Consider the following 17078-nt stretch of genomic DNA (forward strand, 5'->3'; position numbering starts at 1 on the left):
TCTCTGTCTCTCTCCCTCTATCTCTATCTATCTATCTATCTATCTATTTCCTTCTATTTCTCAGCCATTGATAATTTGTTGGTTTTTAAGCCACTGGCAAGTTATGCGCTCTTCAAGAATACAGGTGTGTACTCCTCACTCCCATCACCCTCTGTGTGTGCGTGCGTGTGTGTGTGTGTGTGTGTGTTTTACAATTCAGCTAGCCGTCACTTGCAAGCGTTATATGTTAATAAAATGTGCCTTGCTTTTGTTGTTTTAAGTACTTATGTAGTCACAAACATCCTCTGAGATCACCTCATTTTTGACAGACCCAGGTCACGTCCAAAATGTGGGAGATGGAGGAAAAGAGAGCTGCACAATCAACTGAGTAGATTGGAACAACGTGAAATGAAGTGACTTGTTCAAGGAGACAACATGCGTTTTTATAAACGAGAGCACGAGAGCCTACACCATAATCATTATGTTATCAGATGGTTTCAAAGCAGAGACAGTGAAAGCTGAATACTACTTTGCAGGGTTATAACGCTGTCTGATCGATCAGCACTTCCAACAAACCGAGCTCAAGCGATGAATCGAATGGAAAGAAAGAGACTACTAAACTATTTGTTGACTCCGTTCCCTCAATCGCAAATCCTCCTTCATCAGCGTGGTGCTCCCTTGGATCCCCAATTACTGACCTAGCTTTCGAATCCATCTTTAGATCAAAAATGGCTAACCTCGAACAACTTTTTAAAAACCTTGAAGTAATTGAGCCCCACCAAGGTTTTTTTTTATACTTAAGAATTACTTGTCAAATCCTAAGCTATTGTATTTTCTCAGAGTTAGTCCCTCTTACAAATTCCTGGCGTCCCTCCAATACTTTGACGACCTAATCTTCAGAAACTGAAATGCTTGATCAATGTCAAACTCACCCCAGACTCCCGCGACTAAGCTGCTTTGCTCAAACGGTTTGGGGGTCTAGGTTTACACGTCTTTATCTCTTCTCTGTTTTCTTCCCTCTATCCATGCTTGCTCTCCTTTGGTAGGCAACATCCTCTCCTCCCCAACATAGACTAATTCCAACAGGGAGGTTGATGAAGCTCTACCACAGTGGACAGAGCTGGGTTTGTCAGTTCCAGTTACAGTGGAGGATAGATAGAAACAGAGAGTATGGGACAATCTGTGTTCAGGTGCCACTTTCAATTCTCTCCTTGATCAATCTGATCAATTTTCAAGGTGTTACCCACTTTCAGTGAGTGCAAAATTCTCAGGGGACTGAATCAATGCCCTGCTTGTGGCCAACATTGGAGGTTTACTCAGTCTAGATGAAATCCGCACTCCATCGTACTCGGAGTGGGAACTGACGACCGTAGGGTACTGAGGTGCTGCTGTGGTAAGCCCCTCGGCCCCACAGGTCTTCACGGTCTGTCTTACCACCTAAATGCTGGTCGCTTCGCTCGTCACACGAGCTAAACCGAATCATTAAGCGGGGCCTAGCTCGGATTAATATCCCCCCCCCCCTGGTTCCTGGGTTATCCAGAAGTGATGAAAAGAGACCAGATAGTCTTACCCTCTGTCCCTGGGTTAAAGGTAGTTGCCTAATTTAGGACGCCAGTCTGCGACTCCTTTACTCTCTCCCACATCCTGGATGCTGCAGTTAATGGGGGATGTCACTGCTTCCGTAGCCGAACGAAAGAAAACCCTGAATTATCGGGACCTGACAATGAACTATCTCTCCCAGCCTGTGACGTTTGAGATGTTCGGAAGAACTGGGCCACTAACCGCGAAGTTCTTGTTAACATTGACAGCTCGCCTCACCGAGGTGTCAGGTAATGCTCGTGGGGGCATTTGGCTTCCCCAATGCCTTAGCCTCGCCATCGCCCGTGGAAATGCTGCGAGCATGCTCACTTGTTTCAATAGATTCCGTTAAACCTTGGGGTGTGCAACCTGTTTCAGTGATAAAAAAAATTCCCCACATATGGTTTCAATACAGTTTTTACAGAAATATTTGAAAGAATTAGATGAAAATTCTCCAGTAATTTTCTTTCCTGTAAATAAACGTTTATGTTAATTTAAAAATTTGCCGGCAAAATCTTATAAAATAACAATGTTCTAAAAGATCTGCATTTTCCAAAATTAAAATAAAGGGTTTTTTTCACAGACTCTCAGTTAAGATGAAAAATCCCCCTCCATTAAACAATGTTCGTCGAGTTAATCGCTTCACTCTGTACAGAAACCTAAATGGTCTTACCACAATCTATGTTTCTCTCTCTCTCTCTCTCTCTCTCTCTCTCTCTCTCTCTCTCTCCCTCTCCCTCTCTCTCCCCCCTCTCTCTCTCTCCCCCTCTCTCTCTCTCTCTCTCTCTCTCTCTCTCTCTCTCTCTCTCTCTCTCTCTCTCTCTCTCTCTCTCGGCAGTATTCTTTCACTCCCTACTTCAATCTCTCCGATAATCTCTTGAACATCATAGCCCTACATTGTAACCTCATCACTTCTCTTTTACTTGCGCCGTCTATTATTTTATTACTCCCTCGAAAATGGCCAAAACTATTAGGATTTTTTCATGCCCGACGAAACTAAACTTATTAACACCAATAAAATCACACGACAATTTTTTACATGAAATAACTTCGAATACAAAAATTTTTATCTGTTCTATAACACAAAATATACAAGTATATGAAGTTTGAAAGTGTTTCGGTACCAAAAACACTATATATAACATAAATGAAAAGTGGTGCCCGTCAACTCAGAAAGATCCCAATAAACAGTCTAACAGAGCACGGATGGTTCTAACTGTGCAGAACCTAAATAAAACCCTACTTTAGTGAGAATCGAGGTCTTTCGGTTGTTATTTTTATGTGGAAGTCCATCGTATGTATTTATGTCAGTCTTTGCATCTTTATGTTTGTGTCTATGTTTGTCCCTCCAACCGCTTAACAACCGGTGCTCGACAACCGCCGTTCGGCAAAGAAACGAATAGGGTAAGTACCAGACTTAAAAAATAAGTATTGGGGACGATTTGTTCGGCTGACAGCCTTTCAGGGCAGTGCTCCAGCTTAGCCGCAGACTAATGATTGCTGCTTCAGACCACTACTCTGAAAATGAGTATTAGTCACAGTTGTGTGTGTGTGTGTGTGTGTGTGTGTGTACGCGAACCTCCAGAGATGGTCTCACACAACTGAACTGTTCTGCAATTTCCGTAAAGTTTTTTAAATTTCTTTAGGCTTTTTCATCTCACACACGGACCTATACATGTATAGACACACAAACATACATACACAAAAAATACATAAGCAAGCGATTCGTGAAAACAAAATACGTACATATATTTATGTATGTATGTGTATGTATGTATATATATATGTGCGTACGAGGTCTGATCAATAAGTATCCGGACTGTTGTCATAGTAACGAAACTAAAGCACGCAGAGTAAAACTGCTTGGGAAAAATCGACCTTAAACTCTGCTGTGCATGCGCACTAAGTTTTAACATTCTAGTTCACTTCTACTATTTACAGCAGTGTTTGAAAGGAACGTGTGTAGCGTATGATCGTCGTATTGACCATGACAGAGAAAGTTGACATGACGATACCTGCTCAGAGGCCTACGCAAAGTTTCAGAAAGTGTATGGAGAGGGGTGTATGAGACGCACACAAGTGTACCAGTGGTTCAGATGCTTCCGAAAAAAATATCAATATTGACGAACGTTCTGGGAGACCCGCAACCAGCAGAACTGGGAAAGACATCGCAGATGTGCATGCAGTTGTGAGGGAAAATCGTCGAATCACCATCCGTGAGTTATCAGAGGATGTGCAGATTAGTTACGGTTCAGTTCAGTCCATTATCACCGAAGATTTGCGTATGAGACGTATGTCTACCAAGTTTGTGCCAAAACTGCTTTCAGCTGACCAAAAAGACACTCGGGGTTTCAGTTGCACATGATTCTGATTGTGTCGAGAACGATGAAAACTTCTTGAAAACTTTGCGTTGGGCTCTGAGCAAGTATCGCCAAGCTTTTGGCAAAATTTGATACAGATTCTCTGCTCAGCTTTCTCTGGCATGGTCGATGCGACGATCACACATTATACACCTTCCTTCCAAGCACTACTTTAAAGAGCGAAAGTGAGCTACAACGTTAAAACTTAGTGCACACGCACAGCAGTGTTTAAGGTGAATCTGTGCCAAGCGGCTTCACATTGCGTGCTTTAGTTTAGCTTCGTTAGTATGTTAACAGTCCGGATACTTATTTATTAGACGTATGTGTGTGTGAGAGTGTCTGTGCGAGTGTATGTTGGAGTGTGTTTCACTGTTCAACTTCCGAGTGGACATGAATGACAATGAGGGTACGCGCGCGCGCGTATGTGTGCGTGTGTTCGCGCGTGTTTGTGTTTGTGTGTGTTAGTGCGTGTATGTGTGCACGACACGCGGCCTTGTTTTTTACTATTCGGCTGAAGATTATTGAAGTAGAAATTTTTTCGGAAATTGCCGAATAATTTCAGTCTTGAGAGACCATTTCCGAAGGATTGCCTATACATATATATATATATAAACAATATATGAGTATATGCATATATATGTACATGTATGTATATACGTTCATCTACATGTACATATAGATACATAACTGGGTACATGACGTGGCAAAAGAACAAGGACAAAATGGTAAACAAGGTGCAACAAACAAGCAGGCCACATAGAAACATCCCCTTCATCAGCTGCCACCATTAAAACTCCGGCGTTTCGAAGAATTAAGGCAGTACGCATCGTTAAAATGGTTCTTCCCACGAACACAAATTAAATTGTTTTCGTGGAGGGTAGTGGCGGACGGAAAACAAGACAGGAAAACGAAACGCTGAAATAAACAAACAAAAAGGCCGTACAGCCAGACGTGAAGTGTGTATGTCTCGAATGCTGCGAAGCACGTACAGGAGGGGCAAAGAAGTACGTGCGAGCTTGGTGATTCCAAGAACGAAAAGAAATAGCAGCCGGACACACGTGACCAAGGCTATGTGAAGAGAAAGAGTAGTAGAGGGAAAAGGAGGGGAGGAAGTAGAATAAAAGTGAGCAACGAGAGGTAGAGAGAGAGAGAGAGATAGTAGTAGTAATGGTGAGAGGCGAAGGACGAGTAACAAGAGAGAGAGAGAGAGAGAGCGAGAGAGAGAAAGAGAGAGAGAGCGAGAGAGAGAGAGAGAGAGAGAGATAGAGAGAGAAGTAGTGACAGGTAGAGGCGAAGAACAGTAGAGGGAAGAATGAGAGGGGGAGATAGAAATAGAGAGAGTCGCGTTAGAAAAATAGTTAAAACTTACTGTATAAAGGTAACGCTTGCGTTCTGTCGTGATACAAACAAGATATGAGTATATGCATATACACGTACATGTATGTATATACGTTCATCTACATGTACATATTGATACATAGCTGGGTACATGACGTGTACCCAAAAATCGTTAAACACAATGAGAAATGAAAACATAAAGACGAAGACAGAAAACAAACTTTTTTTCGAACAACGAAAAAAAAAAAAAAACAATCAGAGAAACGAGACATGCAACATAAAGAATATTTCCCTTCTTCAGTTGTCCCTGTTCCATCTACTCCGCGTAGGGCATATGGCGTTGTAATTATTGTCTTTCAGTAACAACTTTTGCTGTGTGAATTGGTGCATTATCACCCTGAACGATTGCGTTTCCCTCCTGAAACAGTTGCGCAACCATAGAATGAATTTAATTAGATAAAATGCTTAAGTGATCTTGACTATTAATTCTGCCATGAAGGGAAACTATTGGGCCGGCGGATTTCCAATATATAGCCCCCCAGTTCATCACAGATCCTCCTCCATGTTTAACAGTTGGGAGAAGACACTCTGGGTCAAATGCTTCTTTTGGCTGTCTCCACACGTATATTCGGCCGGTGGTCGGAAATAAGGTAAAGGATAACTCGTCCGAGAAAATAACATTCTTTTACTGCTCTAGGGACCAATTCTGTAGGTTGACAAACAACCGCACTAATTTTATTCAAGGGAAAAGATCCCATTACACCGCCACAACATCTTGTTGACAAACCACAGCAGTAATTGTTTTCACCTCAATAGACGTCAGTGATTGGTTGAAATTACCGAAATACAACAATTTTTAACATGAAATAACTTCGAATATAAAATTTTTTCTCTGTTCTATAACACAAAATAGAAAAGTATACGAAGTTTGAAAGTCTTTCGGTACCAAAAACACTACATAAAACATAAATGAAAACTGGTGCCCCCGTTTTGAACAAGATCCCAAAATATACAAGTAAACGAAGTTTTAATGTGTTTCGGTAGAAAACACACTAAATAAAAAAATGATGCCCGCCAAATCAGAAAGATCCACAAAAATGTAATCACCCACCTAACATCTCCAATTATGTAAACTCCAACTACTAGCGTAGCAAGGATGTGTGCCGCCCTTCCGTTCGCTGCTCCCGAACCCAGCAAAAAACACATTACCTACAGCAATAGCATACAACAGGATGAAAAGTGCCTCCCCTTTAAAAGTCCCGCCCCTCTAGTTACGCTAGTGCCCCCAACCACTCACTAGCGTAGCTAGGGGGCGGTCCGCTCCGGGCGGCACTTTTAAAGGGGTACCACTTTGGGGTGTGTTGTAGGCAATATTTGTTTTCTGTGGGATCCAGGGCGGTACACACTCTAGCTACGCTAGTGCCCCTAACAGCTTCGGCAAGTGTTTAAGCCCTTTGTTCTGAGACTAAATGATATCAAACAGGACTATCGAATACGACAACAAACCGCTGGCAACCGGTTGTCATAAGTGGGAAACAGAAATTACACAGGAGTATCTACACAGGAGTATCTCTCTTATCTGTTCTCTCTTTTACTTGCTTTAGTCATTAAACTGCAACCATGCTGGGGCACCAACCTGAATTTTTTTTTTTTTTTTTGTCCACTGAAACAACCTCAGTACTTATTTATTTTTTTAAAGTTTGTTTCTTATTCTATAAATCTGAACCGCTAATTAACAGGGACGTAAACACACCAAAACCGGTTGTCAAGCGGTGGGGGAATGGGCAAAAACACACGCACACACACACACACACACACACACACACACACACACACACACGCACGCACACGTGCACACACGCACGCACGCACGCACACACTTATACACGGGTTTCTTTCGGTTTCCGTCTATCAAATCCACCCACAAGGTTTTAGTCGGCCCGCGGCTATAGAAAAAGACGGTGGGACTGAATCCGGAATCATGTGCTCGGGAAGCAAACTTTTTACGATACCGTCACAGACCCGCTCCTATAAGTAAACATTGTACAACACCAAGGTAAACACTACTATACGAACAAAGAATAACTTACTCTCTTTCTCATCATCATTAAATACTTAGGGAGAGTTAAGACATAACTGTAAGGTTGTACTTCAGCTGTGAAGAATATGACAAGCATCATAAAGTAATCTACAGTGTAAGTATTTTACGGCTGCAGCAACAACGTTGACAGCCGACATGCAATCGCTGCAGTAAAAAAAATTTTTTTCATCTTTTGAAAAGCAAATGACTATAAAATTATTTAGCGAAAATTCATTAATAAGTAGTATCTTAACATAAGGGAGATTGGATACTACTAAAGCAGCGCGGACCTGAACTCGCAGTCGCGCGTCCGCGCTAGCTAGTCGTGAGTGGTCGATCCTAACCCTAACCCTAAACACGTATTCGTTTGCACACGCGGGTTAGGGATAGGGTTAGGGTTAGGGTTAGGGTTAGGGACAGGGTTAGGGTTAGGGTTAGGGTTAGGATCGACCACTCAAGACTAGCTTGTGCGGACGCGCGACTGCGCGTTCGGGTCCGCGCTGCTTTAGTAGTACCGGGAGATTGTATCTAGCATTCCTCTGGAGATGATAAAATAGAATATTTGTCAGGTAATGGGGTCGATTTTGTCGACTCGTATCCTACTCTTAAAATTTAAGGCTTTGTACCTAAAGTAGAAACAATTATAGGAAGACATATGTACCAAAAGTTTATTTGTGGAATGCCTGCTGCCATGCGTGCGGACCAGGTCTTGTTGCCGTTTGATGCAATGAAATCATTACTTTCTTTTGGGTTCTAAATATGTTTATCAAATATTTATTTATTTATTGATTTATTCATTCATTCATTCATTTATTTGATTGTTTGTTTGTTTGTCGGTTGGTTGGTTTATTCAAATATTCAGTTCCAAACTAAGAATCCATTTATAAATAATGTATCACTTAAATAAGCATCTTTATCGTGTGAGCATCGGTGGTTCAGTGGTAGAATGCTCGCCTGCCACGCGGGCGGCCCGGGTTCGATTCCCGGCCGATGCACAAAGACTTTTTTTTTTTTCGAAAATAGATAATTTTGATTAAAGGTGCTCTAGCTATAATAAACTCTGCCTATCTCTTTACATTATTTACATTTGACGGATATTTGCCCTCATCTTGTTTGTTGTTAACACAACGTTTTGGCTGATATACCCTGCAGCCTTCGTCAGGTGTCTTGCGGAAACTTCGAACCTGGGTTCTCATTCCTAACGATGTTACTATTATTATTATTAATCAGGTCGCTGCCATGAATCGAACTCGGAATCTTGGGGTTAGTAGCCCGCGCTCTTAACCACTACGCCATATGCCCGTGGGCTTTTTATTATTATTATTATTTTTTGTTATTTTTTATTTTTTATCGGTGTGAAGTGATCCTTGTTCTTGATCGAGATCTGTGACAACTTCCTCTCTGTTTTCAGAGTTGGGTCTTTCTTTACTCTACTGTAGCTACCATCACTTATAAGACTTGCCAATTTTTCGGAGTAGTCAGACTTGTTCATCACCAATGTAGCATTTCCCTTGTCCGCTGGGAGTACTATGATAGAATTGTCTCTTTGTAGCCTTTTGATAGCGAACTTTTCTTCCTTAGTGATGTTTGGTTTGGGAAGTTTCGCTTTTTCCAGTACCTGTCTCACCTTCCACCTTAGTTCATCTCCCTGAGCTTTCGGTATCTTTTCGGCTATCTCTTCAATAGGGGCTATTATGTCCAAGTATGGAATGCGCTTGATGGTTGTTGCAAAGTTGAGACCTTTGTTTAGTACGGCTTCTTCGGAGTCTTCCAGACGTCGGCTACTTACATTAATCACTGCTTTCACAGGTGGGTGATGGACTTCAGTCTTCATCCTCTGACCTTTGAGTTTCATAAACTTCTTAATCTGGCGTGTCTTCACCGTTTCAAATTCTTTCATGTACGATTTTCCTAGATTTTGATGGATTCTCTTTCTGTCCTCATCTCTAGTTATTTTTCTAAGTAATGAAGATAGCCTCTCTTTGATTTCGTTATTTAGTTGATGTTTTTTCCAACGGTTGTAATGGATCCTCTCACGGACGAGGGCATGTCCTGCCCTTTCCGCTACTCTTCTAGCTTTATATGAATCCACTGGTGTCATTATATTCAAGCCAGGTGGTATTAGTTTTGAGTCTCTACATCTACACAGGAAAGTTAGATGGTTTGAAAGACGAGCTAGTTTTTGATGGAGTTTCTCTATGTCTCCAATGAAGTCTAATGTCGGCTCCGTACCGATTAGATAATACAGTTCTATATTTAAGAGATGAGGAATTATTTACATTATTTACATTTGACGGATATTTGTCCTCATCTTGTTTGTTGTTAACACAACGTTTCGGCTGATATAGCCTCCAGCCTTCGTCAGGTGTCTTGCGGAAATTTCGAACCTGGGTTCTCATTCCTAACGATGTTACTATTATTATTATTATTATTATTATTATTATTATTAATCAGGTCGCTGCCGTGAATCGAACTCGGAATCTTGGGGTTAGTAGCCCGCGCTCTTAACCACTATGCCCACGGGTATATGGCGTAGTGGTTAAGAGAGCGGGCTACTAACTCCAAGATTCCGAGTTCGATTCACGGCAGCGACCTGATTAATAATAATAATAATAATAATAATAATAATAATAATAATAATGATAATAATAATAGTAACATCGTTAGGAATGAGAACCCAGGTTCGAAATTTCCGCAAGACACCTGACGAAGGCTGGAGGGTATATCAGCCGAAACGTTGTGTTAACAACAAACAAGATGAGGACAAATATCCGTCAAATGTAAATAATGTAAATAATTCCTCATCTCTTAAATATAGAACTGTATTATCTGCCTATCTCTTTCTTTTATGTCCTGTATTACATTGGCCAACGCACTTTTCATGTTCAGTCATATAGTGTACAATTTGAAGATTAAACTGATTCTACGTAATCTTTCCATTTTGATGTTTATAATTGATATCTTTTTTACTTGTTTTAGTCATTTCACTGCGGCCATGCTGGAGCACCGCCTTTAGTCGGGCAAATCGACTTATTCTTTGTAAGCCTAGTACTTATTCTATCGGTCTCTTTTGCCGAACCGCTAAGTTATGGAGACGTAAACACAGACACACAAACATATACACACATACATGCATACACACACACACACACACACACACACACACACACACATATATATATATATATACGACGGGCTTCTTTCAGTTTCCGTCTACCAAATTCAAGAGTGCGTTGACAGCCCGAGGCTATAGTAGAAGACATTTGCCCAAGGTGCCACGCAGTGGGAATGAACTCAGAACCATGTGGTTCGTAAGCAAGCTACTTACCACACAGCCACTCCTGCGCCTATATATACACACATTTTACTTATTTTGGTTATGATATCATTTTTGAAAATCTTAAATTTTATCTTTATACAACATAACAATATTGTTTATAAACAATCACCCACAGTGCCTCAAAATAAAGTTTCCTCTGTATTAACATCTTAGGTTTCTTAGCGGCTTGCCCCTTTAACTGGTAATTAACATCATGATTTAAAGTGTTCCCTACCCAGCCTCTTTTTAGAGACAGTTACTTTATATCCAATTGACTACTCCTAATGTCTTCTGTCCTCCCTGAGGAAAAGGGATACATATGACAATATTTATGACCACACCTAGCCATGAGCTGTCAACGCACTCTTGTCTTTTATTCAAAACAGACTCAGTCTTCTAGTCTTAGATTTAGTAGTTGATAAAGAGATAAATGAATTAGAAATGAATTACAATCCTTTACAACACTATGACTCCAATGGGCTTCATGCGATTCGTGGAAGTGTAGTCTATTCTTAGCTACAATAGCGAAAACATGAATTTCTTCCATCTTCTTCTCTGATAATGTATTTGAGAAAATTATATTAATTCTATTTATTTATTTGTGCAGCTGAAGATGACATTGCATTTAAACTGACGTAATGATTGCATTGTTCAATTAAATGGAGTCGCTTGAAACGGTCGTACTGCATTATTACTTGATATTCTGTTGCTTATTTTGACTTTATTCACCTTACTTCCAGCTGTGCGGATAATACCGGACTCTGACTTAGTGCTTCAACTTAAGTACCTAATTCAACCGAATTTCAATTATATATGCGTGTGTGTGTGTGTGTGTGTGTCTGTGCATGTATGTATGTATAGATATATGCATAATTTAGGATAGTTAAAATATCTTTGTGTCATATTTCAACTGCCAAAAGGAAAATACACTGCAGTTACCGTGGAGAATATATCTCCACGGTTTGTTCAGTGTCGCCATCTATCAATGTTTCGAGTTTATTCACTCTGAACAAACTTATAAAGCAATAGCTTTATGTATAATTCAGTCAACAATGTTGACTGATTTGCGCTAGTAGAACGCCCGATCGAGGAAAATAATTAAATGTTAACGCCAAGCAATATTTAGGTTAGTCAAAAAATGTTTGTGAGACATTTCAACTGCTATATTTTAACTAAATATTTCAACAACACACTTTAACTAACCTATATTTTGCTTGGAGCTAACATTTCGCTATTTTCACCATGCCCATACATGCCGACATGGCAGATTGAAAATGAAGAAGACCTCTTGGATGACAGTGACTCTTGCTTATTACCATTTATACACACACACACACATATATTATATTATATTACATTATATTATGTTATATATACTAGCCAATGAAAAATGCGGACGTACACTAACCATATTCTTAACAATTAAACCGGGAAAAGTGGAGGACAAGAAAAAATTCATTAAAAGCTACCTTTGACTCCCTCTTTATGCAGTTGGACCAGTTTTCAAGGTGCCGCTTACTGTCTGCTGTCGCCAAATACTCAGGTGACTAAATTGATGCCACCCCTGTGGCTAATGTTAGTGGCCTACTGAGCTTGGACGAACTTCGTGTCTCCATTGCCCTCAGAGTGGGAGCTGACGTATGCACGGGTTTGATCTGTCATTGTGGCAGGCTCCTCGACTCCACAGACCTCCATGGCCTTTCTTGCCGCCTGAATGCTGGTCGCTTCACGCGTCATACGGAGTTGAACCTGACACTCAAGAGGTGCTTGGCCCGGGCAAACATCCCCTCCATCTTGGAACCATCTGGATTGTCCAGATGTGATGGGAAGAGACCTGACGGCCTCACCCTGTGCCCTGGTCGCAAGGCAGATGCCTTGTTTGGGATGTCACAGTTAGCAACTCCTTTGCTTCTTCTCTCATCCTGGATGCTGCAGTCGGGGCGAGATCCACAGCTTCTGCGGCCGAGCGAAACAAAATCCTGAAATCCCGCGATCTGTCAGCCAACTACATTTTCCATCCTGTGGCGTTCGAAAACGTTTGGTAGAGTCGGACCACCTACTGCAAGATTCCTGTCTTCACCAGTAACTCACCTTGCAGAGGTAGTTGGTGAGGCTCGTGAGGTGCTTGGCTGTTCCAGCACCTCAGCCTCACCATCACCCGCGACAACGCTGCAAGCGTGTCTCAATAGCCATTAGGAAGGTTTCCCAACGCCAACTTTTCGACCCAAGGTGGTGAATTGTTTTTGTTTTGTTTTTATCCTTTTTTCTCATTCTTCTTTCTCTCTTTTTTATTACTTTTTAATTTTTTCAATTCTGTTCTCTGATTTGTCCAATTTTCTAGTTTGATTTTGTAAAACGGTAAACACTGTGAAGGCAATAAAATTTTTAATCATATAAATTATAAATAAAGTCATCTTTAGTATGCAAATAATTAACTCCATGTCTGAAAATTTTAAAATAGTGAAAACTGACTGTTAAAATATTTGAATTTTTGTCATTTGCCTTTTCAGAACAGCCCTACTCATAGAGACAAAAATTTTTAAAAATTAAAATATTTTATTAAATAATCTTGTTATTAAAATAATTTATTCAAAAATACTACAAAAAAAATTATGCAAAAAATTTCATTTCTTACAGAAAATAATTTAGACTAATGAAAATAAATATTAGAATTTTTTGTATCGATTTGTGTTGTCTTTTATCTTTTGTGTGTGCGCCTAAGAAATAGTTGTTTCATATATGAGTAGTGTCCCTTTAATATCACGCAAAAAAAAAAAAAATTGATAAAAATTTGAGAATTAAAATTAATTTTTTTTTTCTAATAGTTAAAATTTTACGAAACCTTTACCAATATATTCCTTTAACATTTTTCTTTCATACTAATATCAACATAATAATTTTAAATCAAAATTAAAAGAATGGTGTAGATTCAAATTATCGATGTCAGTCGTTACTACCCGTCAGTCAACCAGTTTGGTCTATACATTTTTCTCTTAATAAAACCTACTACACCAGATTTTAAATATTTTATTTCTAAATGTAGCTTATCACTAGTCAAACATAAAAGTAAATTTGATTTCGATTAAAACTGAACTAATGAGACTGATTGGAAGACGCCGACTGCGACAAAAAAGTTACGTTAAGAATATTATTCGACTACTACCATAGTTGAATGATATATATATTTATATAGTTAATAAAAAAAAACATATATCAGAAAGAAACACACTCTAAAGAATAGAGCAGTAATTGTTACAACAAAATTTTATATCTTGGACATAGAGTTACTCAAAGTTTAGCATCCACAAAGCCAAAGCCTTGGGGACAGCTAGTCAGACTCTATATAAAAACAAAAATTCGAAAATTTCTACGTCGCGGACGTGAGGAAACGCTCAAAAATCGAGAAATACGTCTTAACAAAATAACATTAATGAGGACGGGTTATCTCCCCTGAAGCAGTGGTGGGGGGGTGCAACCCTTATAGACCCGAAGCGGCTTAACCAGCAGATAGGAAGATCCAATTTTCCAGTAAATAGCGCTTGAAGTGAAAACATAAAAAAAAAAAAAACTTCTTTACAATTATTTAACGTGCCAGGTTTCGTATAGTCCTTCAGAATTTTGGCTCTCTCCGCGATGCAGATCTTGCAACGGCCACTTCTATTATTATATGGTCCCGTATGATGAATTAATTTCCACCTGATATCCCTTGATCTCAGAGCAAAACAACTTAGCTCTCTGACCGTCACCCACTTCCACTCCATATGTTTTTTAGTCTCCTTCATTACATTTTAATATATGTAGATAAATTTGATTAAAAAAATAAAAAAAAAGGAAACGGCTGTTTGTTTCGGTGGCTCAGTGGTAGAACACTCTTTTCTCGTGCTGGTTCGATTACTAGCCGATGCATAACATCATAATTTTAAATTGATTTTCCTTTTTTTTTAAATTAGATTTTTTACTTAATTCCAAGTGATCATTGATTGAACAGAAGACTTTTAATAGAAGATATTCCAGCTATATAATCATCTCACCATTTTGTATACGCATTGAAATCATATCCATCAATAAGGGGGTGCTCTAGACGGCACTGCTCCCTCATAATTCAATGGTGCACCTTCCGATACAGAAAATACAGATTACAAAAGTTTTCCCGTAAAACGTTAGTCGAAGCCGGACTAATTTTTCTTCTTAAACCAGAACGAAAAATAATTTTAAAACAATAAACGAGATGAACCAAAGAGACTGGTCAAAGTTCCCTAGGGAAATAATAAATGAGAGAAAGAAGTGATACTTAATGAAAGAGGGGAAAAAAGCAAAAACCAAAAACATCAACAACAACACACACACACACACATACATATTTATTCATTCTGTAACAGAGCTACATATTACATGTGAGTCGACCTGCACAGCAGACGAATATATCGATGAGGGGTCTAGCCTCACTTTGATACACTAGACTCGTTCTGGGCTACACTATAGAAACTCTCAGTTTCTGCCAGGCTTCGGTCAAAGACACATGTCTTCTCTGCAGCTCCACGCGCAATCTCCCACGTGCGACTCACATGTCTATTCACCTCGACACAAGATATATTCGTAAACGAAGATATTTTATCACACACACATTCTCAAAATGACTGTTCACATTACATATGCATGTATACTGTAATACAAATATTATGTTACTTTTTTCAGTGCAAAAGCAAAAATCAAAACTTTCTTTGTATGTAAAATACATATGTTTTTGTATCATATTACATGCTTCCACCACAAAAGGTGAACACATAATAAACAATATATTTACACACAAAAATGTCTTATGGTGATTCAAACTAACTGTTTTTTCATTTAATAACACGCACTTGAACAGCCAACGACAGCTGCTATGATTCTTTTACTCTTTATCAATAATGCTTCTGATCCCATCTACACAAACATCTCTTCTTCATTTAACCTAAACCTTAATCATAAATCCTATTCCTAACCGTAACCTTTAAGTGTAACCTTAAGCAATACATCTAAACAAGTTACAGCTTGATACATTTTTCGAAACAGGAGACAAAAGTGGAAGACACTTTTGTGATCAATGCCACCGGTGTTTAAAATAGATCTGAGTGTTCGTAAAAAGTCTAAAATGAAAAAGTCACAGAGAGTTGTATACGAAGGGAAGGAATAGGATGAAATGGAAGAGGCGGAGGAGGAGGAGGAAGAAGATAGGGGAGGAGGAGCTTAAAAAAGTAGAAATTTTGAATAACCGATTTTTAACGGTTTGTAATCTATCATTTACTCTCTCTTTACTCATTTACTTGTTTCAGTCATTTGACTGCGGCCATGCTGGAGCACCGCCTTTAGTCGAGCAAATCGACCCCAAGACTTATTCTTTAGAAGCCTAGTACTTATTCTATCGGTCTCTTTTGCCGAACCGCTAAGTTACGGGGATGTAAACACACCAGCATCGGTTGTCAAGTGATGTTGGGAGGACAAATACAGACACACAAACATATACACACACACACATATATATATATACATATATACGACGGGCTTCTTTCAGTTTCCGTCTACCAAATCCCCTCACAAGGCTTTGGTCGGCCCGAGGCTATAGTAGAAGACACTTACCCAAGGTGTCACGCAGTGGGACTGAACCCAGAACTATGCGCCTAAACAAAAAAAAATTATCATAGTTTTAAAATACGGACAGTCCGAATCTGCCATTTGTTTCTGTTTATAGTTTTAAAATAACTTTTAGACGAAAAGGTGTGTGATTTAGGAGATTTAGCTATTGTTTCTAGTACATCTCACGACCATTTGGTACCTTCCTCGTTTCTCTGTCACTCTGACATGTATCGATGTTTTTCAATATTTTTCTCCCCATAAACACATTTTATGGAATGATAATGCGAAAGTAACATGCGTGTTTTGTTTAGCCAAACGGTGGTCCATTGCTGGGATTTAAGTAAAAAATAAATTTTTTCGCAATCTTTCGATAACCGTACACGAAAAGTGAAAGTATTTTTTCGGTAATTTCCGTAAAAAAAAATTATTTCTTTAATTTTTTTCAGCCGAATCGCTTATGCTCATGTATTTTGTGCGTGTTATGTGTTTATGTGTTTATGCGTATATGTATGTATATTTGTGTATGTAAGTATTGTACATGTATATGTATTTGTGTATGTGTATACAAAAATATACATGTCTATACACATACACAAATATACATATATGCATCTATCCATGACGGGCAGCTCAGTACATATAGAGATCAATATGCTGCACATCCAACTTCCCCCACAAAAAGAATTGGTAGGAACGTTAAACACCAGAAGTCCAGAAGACTGAAGTTACCGTCCTTTTGTAATTTCAGTGTTCAGACTGATCGGGAAATTCAGGTTAACCGACCAGATATCATTGTGAAAAATCAAGC

At 39.3% G+C, this 17078-nt stretch overlaps 1 non-coding gene across 1 annotated transcript; it reads left to right on the plus strand.

Annotated features, from left to right (window-relative positions):
• The first annotated feature begins 8259 nt into the window (after window positions 1-8259).
• Window positions 8260-8330, plus strand: Trnag-gcc (transfer RNA glycine (anticodon GCC)). The gene has a single exon. It is a non-coding gene; the product is annotated as a tRNA-Gly (tRNA).
• The last annotated feature ends 8748 nt before the right edge of the window (window positions 8331-17078 follow it).

This window comes from Octopus bimaculoides, chromosome 5 (assembly GCF_046866305.1).
Source record: "Octopus bimaculoides isolate indiv1 chromosome 5, ASM4686630v1, whole genome shotgun sequence".
Classification (NCBI taxonomy): Eukaryota; Metazoa; Mollusca; class Cephalopoda; order Octopoda; family Octopodidae; genus Octopus; species Octopus bimaculoides.